General features: G+C 39.6%; 1 long non-coding RNA gene across 1 annotated transcript; it reads right to left on the minus strand.

The window, feature by feature from the left end:
* Positions 1-6255: 6255 nt before the first annotated feature.
* LOC114458904 (uncharacterized) lies at positions 6256-7961 on the minus strand. The gene is made up of 4 exons (XR_003673177.1): positions 7733-7961; positions 6769-6833; positions 6530-6621; positions 6256-6394 (listed from the first exon to the last, which is right to left on the minus strand). It is a non-coding gene; the product is annotated as an uncharacterized LOC114458904 (long non-coding RNA).
* Positions 7962-8618: the final 657 nt, after the last annotated feature.

The raw sequence follows: 8618 nt of genomic DNA on the forward strand, positions 1-8618 counted from the left end.
TACTTATCAGAGCTGGTTTTAGTTTATGAACCCAGTCAGATCCTCTGGTACTACACTTTTAACTGTTTCTGAAGTGCAAAACTAAAAAGTTTGGAGACCAATCTTTCAGTTTTTCTTCTCCAAGGCCGTGGAACAGCTTGCAGTAAGAACTGAGAGGAGCCGAGATTATCACAATTTTTAAATGCAAGCTATAAATAATAATCTGTTCAATCTGGCTTTTATGTAGTGCATTATGATTTCTCACATTTTTAGGGTTGTTAGATTACATTGTTTTAATGCTAATTGAATGGTTTATATTTTAAAAACGGTTCCCTCCTGTGCTATGTTTTTATTTCTGACTCTAATGTTATCATCTTTTTTGTAATTTTTATTAAAATACTTGTGTGTGCATTAGTCTCTAAACCTTTTTATCATTTTCAACTTTTGTCAATCCCATAAGCACATTTCTGTCAAGCTTGATCTACAATTTAAGTGTATGAAAGGTGCAAAATAAATAAAGTTTGATTCATTAATTGAATGACAGAGGAAGCCCATAAGGTGGAAGTATAAGTAGAAGAATAAAAGCACAGAGTGATAATAGTGAAGTATAAAAAGCAGAATAAAAAGCACGAGTAGATCAAAAATTACCTTGACTCGTCCATGTTGACGTTGCTGTCACAGAGCAGCTCCTCTGAGGGTTTTTCCTCTGTTTCCAGAACCTTCTCCAGGTAGATTTCCTGCTCATGATTGGACGGGGCAGCCCATGCTGCATTCCAGTGGTTCCAAGCACAGCTTTTCATCTCCTGGAGTTCTGTGGAGAGCTTCATGTTGAGCGCCTGCTGAGCTTGAAGCTCAACTTTCAACATCTCCACTTCTTTCTGTGAAGCCTCTTTTTCTTCCTGGAGGTTCCTGTTGGTTTCTCTTTCTGCCTCCAGTTTGTCTGTGAGCTGACAAGTCCTGCCTACAAAGAGCTCTTGGAGGTTCTGGTGCTCCCTTTGCAGAATCCCCATGTCTGTGTGTTTCATGGAGCAGTTGAGCACAGACCCAAAGGGTGCAGTGGCCCCCACCTCAGGGGCCCCAGACCTCACGTGTTTTTTTAAGGGCTCCATGTTTTTGAAATGAACAAACTTTTCACCCCAAAAGGCTTCCCTCTCTTGCAGAACGTTTCGAAACTGTTCAACTTTCTCTCGCTGACAGTCAAGCTCCTCTAACAGATTTGGATCTGTTACTGATGGAGTCAAAACAATAATTTGTTGATAAATACACGTAATTTTGCTGCAGATCTAATAACTTTGAGTAAAAGTCCTAAAATAGTACAAAGTCATGTAACTTTAGTCTATCAGGCTTCACCAAAGCTGAAAACTGCTCAAATGTTAAACTGGAAATAACTGTAACTAAGAGATGAAAGCTGAGTTATTCTGTCTCCATAGTAACCTGATGCAGAACTGTAAACAAACAGTTTAACCCAATGGGTCAAATCAAACTCCCTTTCACACCAAACATTTTTAATATTGTATATCAGGCACATGCACATTTTTGCAGGTGTGGGTGGGGTGGCAGGTGTATAGTTAGTAAAGTTAACACTACCAATACAAAGTTTTGTGGGCTGGGGATTCGCTGCACTGTGTCTTTCTGTGCTGTATCGGTCTGACTGGTTGTGGTGGTGTGTTGGTCGGCTGCATAGTCAAATGGGGGGGGGGTGTCTGGGGGGCGGGGGGGTTGTGACCTGGATCCCTGTCCTAAGGCCGCTCAGGGCTATGTAGCCCCGCTGGATGGTAGCTTGTCTCCGGGTCTGGAGGTGGGGGTGGGCTCTCTCCGGGGGCCTTGCCCTTAGGGATCCCCGTTACCGGTGGGATATCCTCGATGGTTAGCAGGCCCTGTAGGCGGGCTGGGCTTTTGGCGGAGGCTTTCCGGGTAGTGCGGGCTAAAAATGTATGAATAATATATTTCACTACATAAATAATCACATGTACTGTATGTAATAAAATCTAATTTCTGTGTGTAAATTTTCCCAAAAGTGCTTCCTGAGGGACTTGAGCCCAGTCCCTCTGGTCTTGCAAAAATCTTTCAGTCCTGTTCTCTGACTGCTAGGACACCAGTCTCTTAACACTATCATTTGTTGTGTGTTTTTTTTTATTTATTTTTTTTACCCACTTTAGGAAGGTGACAAACAGTTGTTGAAAGCACTTGTTAAACTATTCACTGAATATGCATGTGTAACTTGGACAATGATGTACAGAACAGGGGATATTTTATTCAGAAATGATAGTGCTGACAGAAGAAAAGAAACAACAGTGCTGGATTTTGAGATATACAGTAATATCTGTCAAAATGTACTGTTAACAGACTCTTCTGAACCATTTCATTGTCTCGTGGGAGCAACAGTAACCACATGTTTGTCCATTTGTTCCAGATATTTCTGGCTTTTTAAGGCTTTTTGTGGGTTTGTCTGAGTGCTTGAAACTTCTGTGACATGCTAAATGTTGATAATGTGGCCCTCGGATCAGACAATCACATTTTTGTGGGCCAGCTCTGATATAAGTTGCCCATCTCTGTTATAGGGCTTAAAAGAGGTCAACCAAACATAACTCCATTACAAGGAGTAACAAACCATGGTGTTAACACAACTAACACACAAAGGCATACTGGGTGATCAGCCCATCAAACGCACACACGGGAAAACATAATAGACACTAACTAAATACTAACATAAAGAACTCCTAATTCCCCCTATTAGGTCAATGAGCTTGGTCTGGTCCGATGGGTGTGGGCCTTAGCATAATAGTCAGCGCCGCCCTCCCCACCATCTCTTGCCAGACCAGGAAGACACTCCCCAGGTAACTCAAAGACGAAGAAAATCAGGTTTAAAATACAATAATTAACAAAACTTTTACTGCCATGCTTTTGTTTTATGTATTTTATTTTGCCTTAAGCATATTTTTGCATGTCATCAGGACATTTATGTGAATATTCCCAGGTAGGAACAATTATTTGTTATGTTGGTTCTGCTGGGACGTTTTAGAGTGATGCACACCCCAAGCAAGAAACACAGCTTGGCTTATCAAGGCCACGGTTTAAAACAACAAAAGTGCTAAATAAGACCTCATTTCTGCCTTGTAGTTATGGGTCAGCCAGCGAGGTATGTTTTATATATTTTATGCAATTTGATGTCTTTATTTTACACCTTGTTTCTACCTTATGGTATTCTTATGTTGTGTTTTTTGTTCGACGGTGGCGTCGGTGAAAACAGTGGTGTCATGCTCAAGCTATGTACAACATTAAACTTTCAAGCCATCAGTATAAAGAACTCTGAATGACGTTTAATTAAATAAGACGAGGTGGAAGTGATAGTCGAACTCGGACCTGCATGATTCCCGGCCCCCTGGTGGCGACATCGCGTCACTGCACCAAGGACCAAGCTGCTGCAAATGTTTATGGAGACACGTGTTCAACAGTTGCTACCTCAACAAGACGTCCAGAGGCCAGACATTCAAGTTTATGTTTGGAAAAGTGACACAAGGAGGGAGAAACAATAAGGAACTGTGTTAAGCCTGACAACAACAGTAAACAAGGTAACAAGAAGGGAATTAATGCAACCAAGTTCACAATTAATTTCTCAAGTCAAGTTAATAAATAAAAAGTACATTTTCATCAAGTAATAAGTGAAAAGAGAAATAAGTAAATAAAAATATCAATAAAATCAAAATGTCAGAAACAAATGAAGTTGCAGAACAAGCTGCAGAAGAAAGGCAAATCGAAGAAACCTTAGAGCAAACAGTGCAAGTTGAGCAGCGTAAAAGTGAAAGGTTTCGCACACTCACAGATAAAGGAAAAGAATTTCACAAGGAAAAGTTACAAAGGCTGCAACATCACTTTGACAGCATTTATGACAGATGGAAGGCATTGATTAAAGTTGCTAAAAAATCTGTGATAAAGGGAGATCCAGTAGACATTCTTGAAAGACATATAGACACTGTTCAAAGAGAAGTAACTGAGCTTAATGATGTTTATGATGAATATAGAGCAAATGACGGCCCACCTCAAAACATGCGTTCCAAGATAGACAAATGCACATTTGTGACTGACGCAATTGTGAAAAATGCTAAATCTCACATTGAAGGAGAAAAGCAAGAAGAGATCGTATGACCTGATGCTAGCTCTATATTTGCATCCTCTAGCTCTGTTGGTAGTTCAATTCATAGTCTGTCTAAAGCCACTACAGTTGTTTCTAATGCCTCAGCCAAAAGACAAGAAGCTGCTGCAGAGTATGAAGCTACAAGGGCTGTGCTGCAGATAATGACTGAACAAGAGCGACATAGAGAAAAAGTCACTGCGCAAAAAGCCCAAGAATCGAACCCCGAATATTCCAAGATATGAGTCAAATACGGTGATATCCACCTGGGATACTCTCCGAACAGCAGTTGAAGTCGATGTCATGTTCGGAGCATGTCAAACTCCGGATATGGGAACACTTTTATACTTGCCATATCCCGGAGTTCAATTCTTCCCGGATACTCTCCCCGGTCATATCCGAAGTCCGAACACCACTAGTATTTTGATTCCGAATACTGCACCGATACTCTCCCCGGTCATATCCGAAGTCCGAACACCACTAGTATTTTGATTCCGAATACTGCACCGATACTCTCCCCGGTCATATCCGAAGTCCGAACACCACTAGTATTTTGATTCCGAATACTGCACCGATACTCTCCCCGGTCATATTCGAAGTCCGAACACCACTAGTATTTTGATTCCGAATACTGCACCGATACTCTCCCCGGTCATATCCGAAGTCCGAACACCACTAGTATTTTGATTCCGAATACTGCACCGATACTCTCCCCGGTCATATCCGAAGTCCGAACACCACTAGTATTTTGATTCCGAATACTGCACCGATACTCTCCCCGGTCATATCCGAAGTCCGAACACCACTAGTATTTTGATTCCGAATACTGCACCGATACTCTCCCCGGTCATATCCGAAGTCCGAACACCACTAGGATTTTGATTCCGAATACTGCACCGATACTCTCCCCGGTCATATCCGAAGTCCGAACACCACTAGTATTTTGATTCCGAATACTGCACCGATACTCTCCCCGGTCATATCCGAAGTCCGAACACCACTAGTATTTTGATTCCGAATACTGCACCGATACTCTCCCCGGTCATATCCGAAGTCCGAACACCACTCGTATTTTGATTCCGAATACTGCACCGATACTCTCCCCGGTCATATCCGAAGTCCGAACACCACTAGTATTTTGATTCCGAATACTGCACCGATACTCTCCCCGGTCATATCCGAAGTCCGAACACCACTAGTATTTTGATTCCGAATACTGCACCGATACTCCCCCCGGTCATATCCGAAGTACGATATACAATTCATGGCCCATAGGGTGACTCACCATACCCAGGACAGTTAAATGCAGTGTCCCTAACTCTATACTAGCTCCACTTAAACCTTTTTCCCCTCTGTACCAATTGTCTCATCAAAAATGGCAGATCTACATTGAAGATAGAGACTATCAAGATAAATATTAAAAACAAAAATCACTTAGTGCACATAACATTTTATTCTATCACAATAAAATTAGAATGAGTTAGAAAAAGAAACACACACACACACATATATCACACAAACAAAATTTTAAACATCTCTATCTGAGTCTTCTTCCACCTCACTCACATGCAGACAGATAGATGTTTTATCTGAATTAGGGCGGAGCCTTTTTGAAAAGTGTCCAGAGTCTGTGCATAAGTAAGTGGATCTTGGCTCAACACTTTTTTTTCTGTTATTGCCCAGTGCTTTCTAGCAGGTTTCCATCATCTCTGACAGCTGTGTTGCTCGCCACTTTGGTTGAGGCAAATTTGTAAACAGTTTTTTCTTCTGGAGAGAGGATCCTCTGTCCCACTTTGACCCATTCCTTGAAAAGCTGTGTGACAAATGGGAAGAGAGGTCAGTATCCTGACCATTTTTATTTCAGCTGTCCTAACATGAACACAAGACCCACTTTAAATATTTAATCCCATACATTTCTTGGCTAACACAATGTAACAAAACAATTATGGGTCCTTAAATTATGACAATAAATGATAACAGAAACAAATCCATTGCTGATATTAATTGTTGTTCCAATTGGTTTATTGATGCATTAACCTTAGCTCAACAGCTTGTCGCAGGCAATTAAAATGTCTTAAAGAGTCACTTTAGAAATAGCCTGTATACACTTTGTTTACAGGTGATTGATAAATACCATGATCAATAAATGCAGCAGTATGGAGCACGGCAATAACACTGGATCTCCTGGTGGTAAGAGTCTTCCTACTCTTTACATCCTCCTTGGTCCCATTCAGGTCCTGCTCCTCATTGGCCTCGTAGGATTCTAAAGCCATGTTGCAGCTCCTAGTGAATGAAAATGACAACACAAATACTATGTCATGAATTCATACTAAATGTATTATTTTAAGGCATCTGAAAAGGATAATGATCACTCAAATACATTAAATTTAGTCCCCAGATTAATGTGATCAGACTTACTTCTAACTTGGCTTGTGCCCCAGTGTGGCTCAGCATCTTAAATGGCCCCCATCACAGCCATGGTCACTTTTTCATTGTGATCAGAACAGAATCTGTGGTGGTGGTGGTGGAGGTAGAAGATACTCATCATTCAGCAAAACATGTTAAAAAAAAAAAAAAAAAAAAAAAAATCTAACTAACTGTGTTTTGTAATTTTCACAAACAGTGCCAATTCAGAGGGAAAAAGACAAAAAACATACTTGTCCTCTGGCTAGACCTTCCATTGCAGCTCTGTGAGGCTTCTATATGTATGACGGACCAAGCCCTGTATGGATATAAATACAGTGGTGATCAAATGTGTGCAATGTAGAGGACAGACATAAATACATGCTTGGACATACAATCTAGCCATAGTACATGGATTCTTCGACATGCAATACACAAGTGGTTCTCAACCTGTGGGTTGGGACCCTTCCACTCTATTAGAGTTTTTTTTTTCCGATTGCTAACAAGTATTGGTTGAAACTGAAGTCACATGTTCAAAACTCTAAACACAGCCTGCATATCCATCAGTCATCTCAGCTTAACAATTACTCTCATCTCCAAAAGTGTTTCTCACCAACAAAACACTTCATACACGTCTCAAATGAAGCTCATTCAACCACAACACTAACAAATAATCTCATCTAGTCACTCTGAGCACACTGAACTACTAAATACTAACAACAAAGAGCAATACATTGTCAGGTAAATCAGTATTTTAATACAAAATAAGATCTTTGCACAAAAAAAACATAAAAATTACTGTAAACAAAAAAAGAATCTATAGGGTACAGTTATATAAAACACAAAATACTATAATCAATATATTTCATTTAGCTGATGTGTTTTGAACAAAGTGTGTTAGCATTTTAAAAATGTGCTGTAAACGTTTAGTGTTTTGCAGGTGGTGAACTAATTATAATATTAATAATAAAAACTAGTGAGTGAGAAAAGAGTTGATGAATGTTGTTGACTGTGGTCAGTGAATGTGTTTTGTGTGAAAACAATGAAAAATGAGTCACAGTTTAGTCCACATGGACTGAGAGATTTGCAGACCGTGTTCAGAGTTTTGAACATGTGACTTCAGATTAGACCAATGCTTATTAGCATTGAAAAAAAACACTAATACACATGAAAAATAGTCACACTGACCAAAAACAAATCTAATATAATAACACTTACCCTCCTTGATCTTAATCGGTCACGTCTGAGCTGAACTCCACAGCTGCGATGAAGATGTGGTTTGTACTGAAGCTCAGTAGAAGTTCCCCTGCTACCCTGATTTGCATGTGTATAGCTCACAGCATTTTCATTTACATGTTAAAGCCTCTCCTAGAATTGAGGGGAAAGGTCATGGGGGTCCTCCCCCCAGAAATGTTTTAACAAAAGACATGCAAATTCCTGCATTCTGGTGAATTTTAGCTGCAAGAACAAGTAAAAATTCTTACTAAAAACGTTGCTACAATATTTTTTCTGAACTCAGTCACACTTCTGTCACAACCAGTGTTGTTCTAGTTACTGAAAAAACGTAACTAGTTACTGTTACTAGTTACTTCATTCACAAATGAACTCAGTTACTATTTTGATTACTTACCGCAAAAACTAATGAGTTACATGAAAAGGTAACTTTTAAGTTACTTAAAATTAAAGAATGCATTATTTTTTGGGTCATCTGTGTCTGTACAGCTTCATATCAGCGCTGTATCAGAAAAGAAGCCACTGTTGATCAACTCTGTGGTGGAGCAACAGTGGTTAATGAAGCTGACTTGTAATCAGAGGTTCAGAGGTTTGAATCCTTCCTACCTCTACTGTATTAACATTGCTTTGGATAAAAGCCTCTGATAAATGAAATGTTATTGTATCTAACCCTACAGTTTATAATCATTTACATTAACAGAACTAAACTCTGCCTAGTATTAATCTTTACAAATACCAATCTGACTGAAACACAAAGTATTCTATTCTTTCAATACCAGTTTATTTACCTGAGACCAGCAGAAACTGAAAATGTTACAAGGAATTCTGAAATAAATAACACAAAACAACCTGAATATTATTCAGAATCAAA

This window comes from Gouania willdenowi, chromosome 3 (genome assembly GCF_900634775.1).
Source record: "Gouania willdenowi chromosome 3, fGouWil2.1, whole genome shotgun sequence".
Classification (NCBI taxonomy): Eukaryota; Metazoa; Chordata; class Actinopteri; order Blenniiformes; family Gobiesocidae; genus Gouania; species Gouania willdenowi.